Raw genomic sequence first — 16,834 nt, 5'->3', positions numbered from 1 at the left:
AAGAGGAACTCAAAAGCCTCTTGATGAAAGTGAAAGTGGAGAGTGAAAAAGTTGGCTTAAAGCTCAACATTCAGAAAACGAAGATCACGGCATCTGATCCCATCTCACTTCATGGGAAATCGATGGGGAAACAGTGGAAACAGTGTCAGACTTTATTTTTCTCTGGGCTCCAAAATTACTACAGATGGTGACTGCAGCCATGAAATTAAAAGACGCTTACTCCTTGGAAGAAAAGTTATGACCAACCTAGATAGCATATTCAAAAGCAGAGACATTACTTTGCCAACAAAGGTTCGTCTAGTCAAGGCTATGGTTTTTCCTGTGGTCATGTATGGATGTGAGAGGTGGACTGTGAAGAAGGCTGAGCGCCGAAGAATTGATGCTTTTGAACTGTGGTGTTGGAGAAGACTCTTGAGAGTCCCTTGGACTGCAAGGAGATCCAACCAGTCCATTCTGAAGGAGATCAGCCCTGGGATTTCTTTGGAAGGAATGATGCTAAAGCTGAAACTCCAGTACTTTTGGCCACCTCATGCGAAGAGTTGACTCATTGGAAACGCCTCTGATGTTGGGAGGGATTGGGGGCAAGAGGAGAAGGGGTCGACAGAGGATGAGATGGCTGGATGGCATCACTGACTCGATGGACATGAGTCTGAGTGAACTCCGGGAGTTGGTGATGGACAGGGAGGCCTGGCGTGCTGCGATTCACGGGGTCGCAAAGAGTCGGACATGACTGAGCGACTGATCTGATCTGATCTGATCTGATCCTTATTTTGTATGAAATATTTACCTAAACCAGGCTTTGGTTTTCTTCTGCACTACATTTTTTAAAGTTATTTCCACATACATACATTTAGCCTGGTTCATCCAGTTCAGTATTCTTTCCTGGAAAACCCCATGGACAGAGGAACCCAGTTATAATCCATGGGGTCACACAGAGTGGAACACAACTTAGTGACCGAACAACAACAAAAGAAATGAAAAATATCTTTAGTTTCCTTAAAACTACTTTTTTGATTCTTTGTCCTTATATCTCGTTCTTTTTATTGATATGTGGAGCAAGAATGATTTTTCTCTTTTCCAGACTTTGAAATGAGAGATATGTAGCAATTCACATTATGATTATTTATGAGATGAACTTAAATATACAGGATCTTAGTACATACTGATCTTCCCTGGTGGCTTAGCTGGTAAAGAATCCTCCTGCAGTTTTGGAAACCTGGGTTCGATCTCTGGATCAGGAAGATCCCCTGGAAAAGGGAGCAGCTACCCTCTCCAGTATTCTGTCCTGGAGAATTCCATGGACTATCCATGGAGTTGCAAAGAGTCGGACACAATTGAGCAACTTTCACTTTCTTTAGTACATACCAGCCCTAATTAAATGAATACATAAAACATTGTCACCAATTATTCTGTTCCAGAGAAAAGTCCACATTCTGTGTATTAATTTGTTTTCTACCAGCCATTTCATATGGGACTCAGAATTATGAGAGGAAGTGCATTTATTTTCTCTACTCTAATTGTACATCATCTTGAAAGCCTGAAGGTATGTCGTGTTCAAAATAGCAGTTTGTGTTGTTGTTCAGTACATACCGATAACACACTGGTAAAAAGCTGTGGATACCTGAGGGGCTAATGCAGGTGTCATGTTAAAACATTTATTTGAAGAGATAACTTGTGTTTGCCCAGGGTTGCCCATTTGGGAATGCTCCTGTGCATACCATAAGCTTGGCCCTCAGTTTGTCCCTGCTCATAGTTTGGAGTGGCTCCTTTCATTGTTTGAATTTGGTTGCATTGAAAAAGCAAGCCTGTTTCTTCATTGTAAAAAGAAACTGCTTGTCCAAGCACGTTGCATGTTGGCAGTTTAGAGTCTACTCTTTTGCTGTCTGGAACTTGGACAACTTTTTAACCTCTCCAAGGCAAGGTAGCTGTGACAAGGTGTCAGTTACTTTAAAAAAGTAAATAAATCACGGGCTTTGAGTTTCGGTGTAATAATAAAGATCCAATGTCCTCACATGAGTTTCTCATTCCATGATTTTGAATCATATTTTTTGTAGTAAATGCTCTACCTTCAAAGTAAAACTTTAAATAAAAGAAAAAGCACAGGTTAAAGAGCAGAGCATTCTGAGAGGAAGATTTTTAAGAATTAACAATGAAAGAACAGTGTGTTAACTTTAATAAAATGAACTAAAGAACAACAAAAAAAATTAAAGATGTATTTGAAATTTAATCTTTCCTAGCTTGTTTTCTTTACCAAATCAGGAAATCCCAGGATAGCTATAGTGTGAGCATCGTGGTACTAGAGGGTGTGACTTTCAGTGCTTAAAATATTTTGTAAGCCAGGTAGTCACTTGCTGTAAATTCACCAAAGACAAATTTCCATGAATAATTCTAAACTTACTCTATAGAACAATACCTCAAAAACTGACAAATTCAGAGATAAAAGTCTTTATGACTTAACTCTGTTGATTGGCTAATATCAAACAGCAGTCTACATTTGCCAGATTCCCTCCAAAATCATAAACTGTACTTTTTTAAGAAAGAAAATAAAAACACTAATCATTAATTAAATAAAGAAATTGTTTGCCTGATAACAAAGTGGTCTGCAAATATATGAAGCTTGATTTTGCTAATCTTTACCAATTTTCAGGCTATCCTGGGGGCTCAGCCTAAAGAATCTGTCTACGATGCAGGAGATACCAGTTCGATTTCTTGTCGGGAAGATCCCCTGGAGAAGGGCACGGCAATCCACTCCAGTATTCTTGCCTGGAGAATCCCCATGGGCAGAGGAGCCTGGCAGGCTACAGTCCACAGGGTCGCGAAGAGTTAGACACAGCTGAACACCCACACCAATTAATTTCCAGGGTTTTTCAACTATGTGTAATAGAAGAATGATACCTTGATGAGCAAAAATTATGTTTCACTTTTAGTTTCATTTGTTCTTATAACCTCAACAAAATATTTCTACTTAGCAGTTTGCCAAACTTATTTCAGTATTTCTTACTTTTACTATTTAATGCTAGGGTAATATTCTGGACTTAATATTGTGCCAGAATACTATATATATTACATTTTGTTTTTCACTGTTTAAAAACAATAGGCTAATAACACATGAGAGCATTGGTCTATCAACTTTTTTATTATATGTTCCTGTGATTACCTTTTAGCATGAACCACCAATATATGCTTGCTTGATAAGTTTCTTAGTCATGTCGGACTCTTTGTGACCCTCTGGACTGTAGCCTGCCAGGCTCCTCTGTCCATGGGGATTCTCCAGGCAAGAATACTGGAGTGGGTGGTCATACCCTTCTCCAGGGGATCTTCCCGACCCAGGGATCAAACGTGCGTCTATTATGTCTCCTGCATTGGCAGGCAGATTCTTTACCATTAGCGCCACTTGGGAAACCCAAATAAGTGTAGTCTAATTAACACTATTATACCCATAACAGTATCCTGGTTTTAGTAGTATTCTGCAGTTATATGAAACACCACCACTGGGGGAGTTGGTGAAAGGTTCATGGGAGTCTATGTACTGTTTCTTACAGTTGTCTGTAAGCCTATAACTATGTTAAAATAAAAAGTTAAAAATAAGAGGAAAGAGAAAAATGATCCAGTGGGTATAAAAATAAGACAATTCAGTACAGTCACTCAGTCGTGTCCAACTCTTTGCGACCCCATGGGCTACAGCATGCTAGGCTAGGTTTCCCTGTCCATCATCAACTTCCAGAGCTTACTCAAACTCATGTCCAATGAGTCAGTGATGCCATCCAACCATCTCATTGTCTGTCATCCCTTTCTCTTCCTTAAGTCTTTCCCAGCATCAGGGTCTTTTCCAATGAGTCAGTTCTTTGCATCAGGTGGCCAAAGTACTGGAGTTTCAGATTTTGCATCAGGCCTTCCAATGAATATTCAGGACTGATTTCCTTTAGGATTAACTGTTTGGATCTCTTTGCAGTCCAAGAGACTGTCAAGAGTCTTCTCCAACACCACAGTTCCAAAGCATCAATTCTTCACCACTCACCTCTCTTCATAGTCCAACTCTCACATCCATACAAGACTACTGGAAAAACCATAGCTTTGACTAGATGGACCTTTGTTGGCAAAGTAACGTCTCTGCTTCTTAATATACTGTTTAGGTTGGTCATAACTTCTCTTCCAAGGAGCAAGCGTCTTTTAATTTCATGGCTGTCGTCACCATCTGCAGTGGTTTTAGAGCCCAAGGAAATAAAGTCTCTCACTATTTCCATTGTGTCCCCATGTATTTGCCATAACGTGATGGGACTGGATGCCATGATCTTTGTTTTCTGAATGTTGAGTTTTAAGCCAACTTTTTCACTCTCTTCTTTCACTTTCATCAAGAGGCTTTTTAGTTCCTCTTCACTTTCTGCCATAAGTGTGGTGTCACCTGCATGTCTGAGGTTATTGATATTTCTCCTGGCAGTCTTGATTCCGGTTTGTACTTCATCTAGCTGGCATTTCGCATAATGTACTCTACATATACATTAAATAAGCAGGGTGACAGTATACAACCTTGACATACTCCTTTCCTGATTTGCAACCAGTCTGTTGTTCCATCTCCAGGTCTAACTGTTGCTTCTTGACCTGCATACGTATTTCTCAGGAGGCAGGTCAGGTGGTCTTGTATTACCATCTCTTTAAGAATTTACCACAGTTTTTTGTGATCCACACAGTCAAAGGCTTTAGCATAGTCAATAAAGTAGAAGTAGATGTTTGTTTGGAACTCTCTTGCTTTTTCGATGATACGGTGGATATTGGCAATTTGATCTCTGCCTTTTCTAAATCCAGCTTGAACACCTGAAAGTTCACAGTTCACGTGCTGTTGAAGCCTGGCTTGGAGAATTTTGAGCATTACTTTGCTAGCATATGAGATGAGTGCAATTGTGTGGTAGTTTGAATATTCTTTGGCATTGCCTTCCTTTGGGATTGGAGTGAAAACTGATCTTTTCCAGTCCTGTGGCCACAGTTGAGTTTTCCAAATTTGCTGGCATATTGAGTGCAGGATGTCACAGCATCATCTTTTAGGATTTGAAATAACTCAACTGGAATTCCATCACCTCCACTAGCTTTGTTCATGGTGATGCTTCCTAAGGCCCACTTGACTTCGTATTCCAGCATGTCTGGCTCTAGGTGCATGATCACACCATCGTGGTTATCTGGGTCATGAAGATCTTTTTTATATAGTTCTTGTGTGTGTTCTTGCCACCTCTTCTTAATATCTTCTGCTTCTGTTAGGTCCATACGATTTCTATAAGGCATGAAATCTCAGAACCTTTCACCAACTCCCTCAATTATAACGTTTCATATGACTGTCAGTTCAGTTCAGTTCAGTCACTCAGTCGTGTCCAACTCTTTGTGACCCCCCTGAATCGCAGCATGCCAGGCCTCCCTGTCCATCACCATCTCCCAGAGTTCACTCAAACTCACGGCCATCGAGTCAGTGATGCCATCCAGCCATCTCATCCTCTGTCGTCCACTTCTGCTCCTGCCCCCAATCCCTCCCAGCATCAGAGTCTTTGCCAATGAGTCAACTCTTCTCATGAGGTGGCCAAAGTACTGGAGTTTCAGCTTTAGCTCATTCCTTCCAAAGAAATCCCAGGGCTGATCTCCTTCAGAATGGACTGCTTGGATCTCCTTGCAGTCCAAATGACTCGCAAGAGTATTCAAAACCACAGTTCAAAAGGATCAATTCTTCGGCACTCAGCTTTCTTCACAGTCCAGCTCTGTGAAGTTGGACTTCATACATGACCACTGGAAAAACCATAGCCTTGACTAGACGGACCTTTGTTGGCAAAGTAATGTCTCTGCTTTTCAATATGCTATCTAAGTTGGTCATACATATGACTGTAGAAGAATATTAAAACCAGGATATTGTCATTGGTATATTAGAGTTAATTAGACTATTTTTATTAATAGTTCAGAAATTAAAATTAGACTTTTAATATGTAGTTAATTCGACTACAGGTCTTATTTAGCTTTCACCAGCTTTTGAATGCACTCATTTGTGTTTGTGCCTTTGCCTCTGTGTACTTGAATGTGTGTTTGTGGTATACTTCTTGACCCCATTTATAAATTCATGTAATCACTACTGCAGTCAAGATATAGCATTGTATCTTGGATCACTGCAAAGAATTCTTTTGTATACTCCTTTGTAGTTGAATATCCCCCTATTCCTTTCTTTTTTGTCTGTCACCTTTCCTGTTGATTGCAAATCAGGAAAGGCAGTCACAAGTTGGTGTCCATCTCCACAGTTTTGTCATTTCAAAAATGTCATATAACTACAGTCATACAGCAAATACGTAATTATGGGAGATTGGCTTTTATCAGTAAACATTATATTCTTGATATCCCATCCAAATTGTATGTATTGATGGTTATAACTTCTGTTTAATTGCTGAATAGTAATCCACTGTATAGATATATCTGAGTTTGTTTAACCACTTACCTGTTCAAGGACATTTAGGTTATTTCCAGATTTGGGCTCTCATGAATAAGTAAAGCTGCTTTAAACAACCATATAAAGATTTTTGTGTGAACAAAAGTTTTCAGTTCCCTGTGACTGTTTACTGTTGGTCAGTCACATGATGTATTAGTTTTCTATTGTGGCTGTAAGAAATTATTACAAGACTAGCCACTGAAATAACAAATTTGTCATCTTCCAGTTCTGTAGGTTAGAAGTCCAATATGATCTCACTGGCTAAAGTCAAGGTAAATGTCAGGGCTGCAGTCCATTCTGGAGGCTTTAGGGGAGAATCTGTTTCCCTTACCTTTTCCAGTTCCTCCTGATGTCCTTGCCTTCTGGCCCCTGCCTCCATCTTCACAGTCAGCCAAGTTGTATCTCTCTGCCTTTCTTCCATAGCCACAGTCCTCCTCTAACTGACTCTCCTTTACCTCTCTCTCCACTTTTAATCCTTACCTAATGTTAATCTCCCATTTTTAATCAATTCATCAGGAACCCTAATTCCAACCATAACCTTAATTGTTTTTGCTAGATAAGGTTCATATTCCCAGGTTCCAAGGATTAGGATATGGACAGCGGTGGGGTAGTGGAGCCAAGCATGCACTGTTCTGCCTGCTTCATGTGATCTGTCTTTAAAAACTGCTAAACTATACCCCAGCAGGGCTATACCATTTTATGTTCCCACCAGGAAGTATAGAATCTAAGTTTTCTATATCCTTACTGGCATTTGGTGTTCTGATAACTCTGTAGTGATATCTCATTGTAGTTTTAATTTGCATTTCCATAATGCCTAATGATATTTAACTTTTTTATATGCTTATTTGTCCTTAATATCTCCTCTATGGTGAAATGTCTGTTTATGTCTTTTGCCCATTTTCTAGTTGAACTTTTTGTTATTTTACTGTCATGTTTTGAGAGTTCTTTATGTATCCTAAATATAAGTTCTTTGTTGAATATGTGCCTTGAAAATGTTTTCTCTCTGTCTGTAACTTGTCTTTTTATCTTCTTTAACATGTTCTTTTCCTTATGGGAAGCTTTATAAAATCTCATTTCTTGCTTTAAGTAAGTGATGCCATGTACGGCAACCATGAAATCTCATGGGGTTTTAAAGAAATTTACATTACACAGTAATTGTTACTGAAAAGTGTTCTTTAGGTAATATTTTGTGTTGATCTGGATGCATTTAGAGCTGGACCCAATGATATGCTAGAACTAGCTCTTACCGGTTTACAAGAACAGATTTAAATTTTTTCACAAATGTTACAAATCAATTTTAAACAATCAGTACAATGTCTTTGCCATTAATGGAAACTTAAGTAAGTAAAGGAAACAGATTATGACAGAGTTCATAATTATAATATGTGAAAGAATTTAAAAGTATAGCATTAATATTGGTCTTATTGAAATTATTTGTTTTGGCTGGATGTTAATTGCTTATTTTTTAAGATATATTTTTCAAAACTTAATATTATGTGGATATAAAAATTAGGTCAGATATTAGTGTTATTTTGATTAACTTGTGGAATAAATTAGAATTGAAAAATAATACTCATTCATCCCTGCTTGTTTTAGATATTGAAATAAATATGTAATGACTTCATACATTAAATCCAGTCTAGAGCTAAACCAGTTAAGACAGAGTTGACATATCAGATTTGACCACTTTTCTATAAAGTATTTTAATGCTTTAATCAGACCCTAAAGTTGTCTTCAGGTCTTCCCCAATGGCTCAGACTTCCCTTGTGGCTCTGCTGCCGAAGAATCTGCCTGCAATGCGGGAGACCTGAGTTCGATCCCTGGGTTGCAAAGATCCCCTGGAGAAGGGAAAGGCTACCCACTCCAGTATTCTGGCCTAGAGAATTTCATGGACTGTATAGTCCATGGGGTCGCAGTCGGACATGACTGAGTGACTTTCACTTTCACTTTCCCCAGTGGCTCAGTGGTAAAGAATCCACCTGCAGTGCATGGGACACTGGAGATGCAGCTTCAATCCCTGGTTCAGGAAGATCCCCTGGAGAAGGAAATGGCAACCCACTCCAGTATTCTTGTCTGGAGAATTACATGGACAGAGGAGCCTGGCAGGCTACAATCTCTGGGGTCACAAACAGTCAGACACTGAGTGACTGAGCAAAATATCCCCCCTTTTTTAATGGCTTAAAACAGCACGAATTTATTATCTTGCAGCTGTGTAGATCAGAAACCTGACACCAGTCTCACTAGGCAAAGATCACAGTATCAGTGAGACACATTATGTTCTGGAGGCTCCAGGAAGAATCCATTTCCTTATATTTTCTGTCTTTTAAGTGCTGCTTGCTTTCCTTGACTCATCCCCATTTTCCTTTATCTTCAAAACCACCAGAGGCAGGCTGAGTTCTCATGTTGCCATCTCCCCAGTTCCCTCTTCTGATGCTCTCTTCCACTTTTAAGGACCCTTAGAATTCCAGGGACGGGGGAGCCTGGTGGGCTGCCATCTGTGGGGTCGCACAGAGTCGGGGGGGAGCCTGGTGGGCTGCCGTCTATGGGGTCGCACAGAGTTGAACGCAACTGAAGCAATTTAGCAGCAGCAGCAGCAGGATTATATTGGGTTCACCAGGATAATCCAGAGAAATCTCCTACTTTAAAGGTGTCTGGGTAGCAAATTTATTTCCATTTGCCACCTTAACTCATCTTTGCCATATTGCCTCACATATATTCATAGGTTAGATAGATTAGGATATGTACATTTTGAGGGGCCATTATTCTGCCTGCCACAACTTTCTATCTAATTATTTATACATACATCCTGGGAAATATAGTGAGTCATTTTAAAAAAAATTGTATTCATATCCCAACTCTGTTTTCCCAAACCCTAACCACCCCCCCCCCCCGCAAAAAAAAAGAGAAGAAAACTATCCAGAGAAACAAACCACAGAATGAAATAATTGTAAAGCTAAAAAAAGTTACGTTCTGCTTTTGCTATATGAGTTTAAGAGATCAAGATCTCCGTAGTATCACCTGTGTGGGAGTTTTATGTGTGAAAATCTAAGTGCTCATAAGTTACTTCCAAGTCCCACTCCCAGAATGAATAGATGTGATCTTGTTATAATCTGCCCACTGTTTGCCTGAAATTGTTTAAGCCCTTTTCTTTTAACTGAGATATAACTGACTTATAACATTTTGTTTTAGGTATACAATATGATTCGATATCTGTTCAGTTCAGTTCAGTCACTCAGTCGTGTCCGACTCTTTGCAACCCCATGAACTGCAGCACACTAGGCCTTCCTGTCCATCACCAACTCCCGGAGTCTATCCAAACCCATGTCCATTGAGTTGGTGATGCCATCCAACCATCTCATCCTCTGTTGTCCCCTTCTCCTCCTGCCTTCAATCTTTCCCAGCATCAGGCTCTTTTCAAATGAGTCAGCTCTTCGCATCACATGGCCAAAGTATTGGAGTTTTAGCTTCAACATCAGTCTTTCCAATGAACACCCAGGACTGATCTTGTTTAGGATGGACTGGTTGGATCTCCTTGCAGTCCAAGGGACTCTCAAGAGTCTTCTCCAACACCACAGTTCAAAAGCATCAATTCTTCGGTGCTCAGCTTTCTTTATAATCCAACTCTCACATCCATACATGACTACTGTAAAAACCATAGACTTGACTAGACACACCTTTGTTGGCAAAGTAATGTCTCTGCTTTTGAATATGCTATCTAGGTTGGTCATAACTTTCCTTCCAAGGAGTAAGCATATTTTAATTTCATGGCTGCTGTCATCATCTGCAGTGATTTTGGGGCCCCAAAAAATAAAGTCAGCCACTGCTTCCACTGTTTCCCCATCTATTTGCCATGAAGTGACAGGACTGGATACCATGATCTTCGTTTTCTGAATGTTGAGCTTTAAGCCAACTTGTTCACTCGCCTCCTTCACTCTCATCAAGAGGCTCTTTAGTTCTTCTTCACTTTCTGCCATAAGAGTGGTGTCATCTGCATATCTGAGTTTATTGATATTTCTCCCAGTAATCTTGATTCCAGCTTGTGCTTCCTCCAGCCCAGCATTTCTCATGATGTGATTTCTGTATATATTGTGAAATGATTGCCTAGTCTGTTTTGAAAGCCCATGTTTTTCCTACTACGTACATCACAGTGCGTCCCACCTTTTAACTTGCCGCAATCCAGATATTACAGGTTTTCCTATTTTGCCTCAACACCCACCAAAGAAAATTCCTAATCTGCATTCTCTGCCTCCAGGTATATTTATTGCCTGAATGCATCTCTAATTAGGATGCTCAAATAGTGTAACAAGATGAAACAAGCATTCTAATGTCAGAGGGACTCTTTTGGGGGCTATTGGGGCTACTAATGTGGAGGCTCTTAGGTCTGCCCTAGTTCCAGTCTGGCTTATTATTCCTTGTTCTTTAGTTCACTCCTGAAATGCATAAGGTCTCTAAAAACCCTGGGTGTGTCCCCTCGCACCCCCCCCCTTTTTTTCTTTTAAACTGTATGATATCCTAATAATGCAAGAATAAAGGAGAAAGGCTTTTCAGCAAAATAGATTGTTTTTAATTTGGTAATTGTGTAGCAGACATTTAGGGCCCTGAATTTCATGTTCCAAGATAGCAGAAGAATACATATAGGCAGCACAGTGTCATGACAGGTTTTTCTTGAGCATTTCTAGATGGCATTCTACATTTTTTTCAGTATCATATATTTCCATAGTATACTTTTGAAAATATATATAGATTAAAGTGCATGTGAGCATAAATTAGCATAAACTTTCTAAAAGGTAGTTAATATATAACAAAAAAACCTTCAGTATTCCCCTTTTGTCCTACTAGGAATTTATCCAGGATATAATAAGCAGTCCACACTGTTAGTGTAAAATGTTCATTGTAGGATTTTTATAGATTGAATCTCTAAATAAGACTAATGGTACCCATCTATCTTAAGAGTAGTTTTGAGAATTGAATATTACATATGTGCTGTATGTATGTAACAAAATAATGAGCAGCTATTAAAATGGTGATATGTACTATATGTATTAGCAGTAAAAGAAATCCATACACTATAATTACTGGGAAATAAAGGTAGGTTATAAAACAGTCATAAATAGCACAACTTTATGTGAAACAGCATACATTACAATGGTCTGGAAAATTGCTCCCCAAAATATTAACAAAGCCATCAATTTGGTAATTTTTTGTTGTTGTCGTTCGGTGACTGGGTCATATCTGACTCTTTGTGACCCCATGGACTGCAGCATGCCAGGCTCTTCTGTCCTCCACTATCTCCCAGAGTTTGCTCAAATTCATGTTTATTTTCTAGTTAATGTAAATCAGTGTTGTGTCAAAATTGCTTACAATCTATGTGTAATTTTTATATTCACAGAAATCAGTCATCTTTATTTTTAAAATAAACTGAATGGGTATTACGTTGCTATTTACTAATTGTATGGCTTTTAATTTATTTTAAACTTCCTTCCGTATAAAAGGAGAATCATAATAAACTTTCAGTTTAAATGTCAATTATAATCCCCGTCCCATCTTCCTTCCGATTTATAAATCCTGAGCCATTCTTGGCTGCATAATAGCTGAAATGAATGAATGTCTTTTCAAAGGATGTGGGGTCAGATTTCTCATCAGCAACTTCCTTAGCACAAGTCACACTGTCAGAGAAGTGGAGGGGGGTGAAAGGAAACCAAGATGTTGATAGAACCCAGGAGAGAAGTCAGCCTGATGATTGCAAGGGGTATTGGCAAAGTTGAGAATTAAGTTGCAGTGTTAAGACTATATTTAGTTTTGCTCATTGTTTAGAACTCAGTCATGTTTTAAAATTATCTTGGCGAATTTCAGGAAGGAGAGACCATCTCTCATTTGGACTCAACAACTTTATTTTTAGGTGTATACATAGAGGAGAAATTCTCTTGGTTAAAAAAGGGAAAAAAAAGTTTTTTTAAGGAAAAACTTTATAGACAGTTGAAGTGAACGGTAATCTTGAGTGTACGTGTGGAGGATGTACTAAATGACTGTGTGTCATACCCTCCCACCCACACCAGAACTTTTACCTTGAAACGTGAATGCTTGTTCCTGGCTATTCTCAGACATAACACACTTTTAAAGAATACTGTATAATCAAATACGAGGTGTTTAAAAATAAGTGAAACAAGGTATCCTGTGATACAGCATATGGCTCTTCAGCATTTACAGGTTATTTTTTCTTTCTTTCTTTCTTTACTTCCCCATTTGGTTAATATTAGACAGTAAACCCATTTCAGAATTATTCACTGAGAAGGAAATGGTTTAACAACTCCCAGCTGTGGCTGCATAGGTCATCAACAGCTCCCTGGGATTTAGGATCAAATCTGAGTCGATATTATCAGACTACTTCTGCCCAAGATAATAAAATTTGAAGTCCTGTGTTTTAAGAGGACGGCCATGTGGGCAAGTACTTGAGGAAGTATATTTCAAGTATTTTTGTTTCAGAAAAGAGAAGAAGGAGTGCAAAAACAGGATAGTGTATTGGGGATTTTAGTTTAAGATTCCTCTTTCAGTTTTTTTCCCTAAGAAATTTTAGTTCTCTTTAGCAACCTGCTTGTCAAGTACAATAGTGAATCTTACAGAAAATATGAAACTGGGGAAATGAAGAAATTCACTTGCTATTTGTGCTGAGATTGGGTGCAGGTATAATAAAAGTGGGCATCTGATACAAGAACAAAGAGAATTCTATTGATTGAGCTGAAGTGAATCCCATCTCTGTATAGGTTGAAAGGTTTAGAGGTTTTGTTATGATTATTTTGTTTAGGAAAGTTATACAAGTTTTACCTTTAAGAACAAACTTTTTGAATCTAAGGGGTCTCATCATGAACTTATGTGTTTACCTGTCATTTCCACTCTGTAAGCTTTTTTAAGGTATGGATGATATTGCTTATTTTTGATAAATCCAGTTCCAGACATAAATATTTGTTTGGTTAGCTAATTAATTAATTTTGCCTTCTAACGCAGGATATTTGCCTAACAGTAGTTTTATACACACAGGCCTACCTTTTATTTTCTGCTGCTTCTAACTTCAGGAATTTGGGAATGGGAATAGTTTTGGTATAGCAATTTATAAAATTTTAGCATTAAGGGATGAAGTTAAAATAAATTGAGTGGGAATTGGAAGGAACAGTAATATTGGAAGTTGTTTTGTATTTTAATTTTTATGTGCTAGAGGGTAGGAACCGGAGAAGGCAATGGCACCCCATTCCAGTACTCTTGCCTGGAAAATCCCATGGGCAGAGGAGCCTGGTAGGCTGCAGTCCATGGGGTCGCGAAGAGTCAGACATGACTGAGCGACTTCACTTTCACTTTTCACTTTCATGCATTGGAGAAGGAAATGGCAACCCACTCCAGTGTTCTTGCCTGGAGAATCCCAGGGACGGGGGAGCCTGGTGGGCTGCCGTCTATGGGGTCGCACAGAGTCAGACACGACTGAAGCGACTTAGCAGCAGCAGAGGATAGGAACTGGTCAGCTGTGGCCTTCACTGCATTCAGACATCAAAATCTGTGACAACAATGAATTAACCACCCGTTTCCACATTGCCACTTAGTGTGATACGTCAATGCTAAATGTGGGATAACTAATTTACATAATTTCTTTCATATTTTAATTCCTATGGATAATATCTATATCCATAATGTGCACATATATAAATATAAATAAACATAATATCTGTTTCAGACAGTTAAAATATAAATAAGACACAAAACTTTACTTCTTTGTGTGGTGTTTGTGTGTATTTATTTAAACATACATACATACACATATACATAATATTTCTAGTAGTACTTACCAAGAAGACTTTAGCTCCATTTCTTAAAATGAATATAAAATTCTAATTAATAGACATTTTTCATATCTCTGAACTCGAATGAGTTGAAATCTTGAATTTCTGCTAAAAGTCTGTGACAAGAATTTAGGACTCAGTGTCGTTGGAACAGTACCGTTCTATCACACCCTTCTCTTAACAAGTGAAATCTAAATGGTTTACAGGATTATTTCATTTTCTAACAATTTGTGCCTCTAGTAGAAATCTAAACAAGAGTTCAGCGTAACTGAACAACAAATTGAAATTTTACTTGGAAAACGCCTCTATTGTCACAGGTTCTATTTTCTAGTGAAATTTAGAAATGATTCTTTCATTGTTGTTATTAATGAGCTAAATATTTTTCAGCCGATAATGGTTCATTTTTTAAATGAATTTACACATTTTTAAATTATTATTAGTGACAATAAGCAAAAGTCTTTTGGAGAGAAAGATGCTGTCTTGTGACGGCAGTTGATGGGACTGATAATGCTTCCTTAAGGGTAATTTATCCAGTGTTCTAACAGTTTAGTTTGCATTTGAGAATGGTTTCTTCAGTGAAGGTCTCCACAAAGCCTAGAACTGCCGGACCAGTTTGGTAGCTACTGGCCATGTGTGGCTGTTACGCACTTGAAATGTGACTTATCCAAATCAAGAAGTGCTTTAAATATAAAATATACTTCAGATTTCAAAGGCTTTATATAAAAAAGTAAACTATTTCTTTAATAATTTTATGACATTTAAATAATACTTTATATTGACATATAGATAAATATTGTATTAAATAAAATTTATTATTAAAAGGAAGTTTACCTTTTTTGAAAACTTTTAAAATGTAGCTACTAGAAAATTTTAAAGTATATTGCATCTGTGGCTCACACTCCATTTCTACTGGGCAGCTCTGACCTCAAGTTTTACTGTTATCATTGTCAAAGTTTAAATGGATGATGATCTTTGATGCTGAAGATGTAATCAGAATGGAAATCTCATGCTTCAGAGCTAAAGAGTCCTGAGTCAGAGGTCGTTTCCAGCTTTTACTTACTTTTTACTAGTCTCAATTGTGTCCTACTTTTTGTAGAAAATACAATTTTTCCTGAGCTAATAGGATATCAGAATATTTCTTCACTTCTCTAGATCTGGTAAAATAAGTTAGAATATTATTACAGGAATGACTCTAACATATAACACTTTCTTGTGTGTCTGTTATTTTAAATTTAAAATTCTCTGTCAAGGCTCCAGGATGGCTTTAGCACATGTTTCTCCTTGCTCTGAAAGCTGTTATTTTCAGACAACAAAAGTTCTCAAGCACTAGTATTCTGGTATGAAGTTGCTCTGTGTTTTATAATGTTACTGGCAAAACAGCCATGCATGGTTTTAATCTTTCGATTAAAGGGGTATCTTTTCAAGAGGATGTTATTTTTATAGTGTTGTCAAAGGACTTGCCTCACAATCACATCTGAATGTTTCTTCTGTGACAAAGGTTAGAGCAAAAAGCAAGCCCCCAAGTTTTAGAGCTGTTCCAATTACTTCTTACAATCTCCTAATTTATTATGCTTATAGATTATTTAATCTTTACTTGTAGCTCAGTTGGTAAAGAATCTGCCTGCAATGCAGGAGACCAGGTTCAATTCCTGGGTCGGGAAGATCCCCTGGAGAAGGAAATGGCAACCCACTCTAGTATTCTTGCCTGGAAAATCTCAGAGATACAGGAGCCTGGCAGGCTACCTACTGGGGTTGCAAGAGTTGGACATGATTCAGCGACTAAACCACCATCATAGATTATTTAATGTTGCTTTTTGTATGCAGATCATTGGGGAGAAGATTTATAAGAAAGAATAAGTTTCAATAAGTCTTTCCAATTAATTCTTTCTTCACATGGCCAGGGTGAGGGGAGATGGGTAGAGAGAGAGAGGATGAGACCAGATAGATCCATGAACTGAGGAGACTGGAGCCAAGAGAATGTTCTGCTTCAAGATAAAGGCCAAGTAGAGCGCATTTTTGTTACTGTTTATTTGGTACTTCTCCAAGTTATTTCCTTTTAAAGTTCTTGAAATTTCTAGGCAAGTTTGAATTAAAATCCAAACTGATAATGATTTGCTTCCTGGATTTGTAAAAGAAGGACTAGAGGTAATACCCTTTTAGCAGAGATCTGGCAGAAGTTTGATTAGGGGTCAGGGGATCATTAAAGGCCCTAAAACATTTTGTGCAACTAGAGTTCTTAGTCTGAGTCTAGGCCAACAGAGATTCAGTAAATTAAATCTTATCATGAAGATTCTAAGAAGGCAGCCCCTATATTCTATTTGGCTAGGCACCTAGAGATGTAATGGCAATACCATTTATATGCAGTGATCATACTTTCTTATATTTACTTTTGAGTTCTTTTGAGTTTCTTACTGAAAATTACTTAATTATAGAAATTACTTAAAATAATCAGATGCTTTATCTGTCATTTCAGAACCTCCTTCTCAAAAAAATCTAAACATTTCATTGAAGCTCCTGAAAGTAAGCTGTGGTTTCCCAGATCATATCATTTCCTCCT

At 38.1% G+C, this 16,834-nt stretch overlaps 1 protein-coding gene across 4 annotated transcripts in view; it reads left to right on the top strand.

Annotated features, from left to right (window-relative positions):
• Positions 1 to 16,834, top strand: part of SPATA5 (spermatogenesis associated 5) — a 326,635-nt gene that overhangs the window by 214,767 nt on the left and 95,034 nt on the right. The gene's annotated exons all lie outside the window — the stretch shown is intronic.

The sequence above is a fragment of the Bison bison genome, unplaced genomic scaffold (genome assembly GCF_000754665.1).
Source record: "Bison bison bison isolate TAMUID 2011002044 unplaced genomic scaffold, Bison_UMD1.0 scf7180017864465, whole genome shotgun sequence".
In the NCBI taxonomy this organism is placed as follows: Eukaryota; Metazoa; Chordata; class Mammalia; order Artiodactyla; family Bovidae; genus Bison; species Bison bison.
This window is presented reverse-complemented; position numbering and strand designations above follow the sequence as displayed.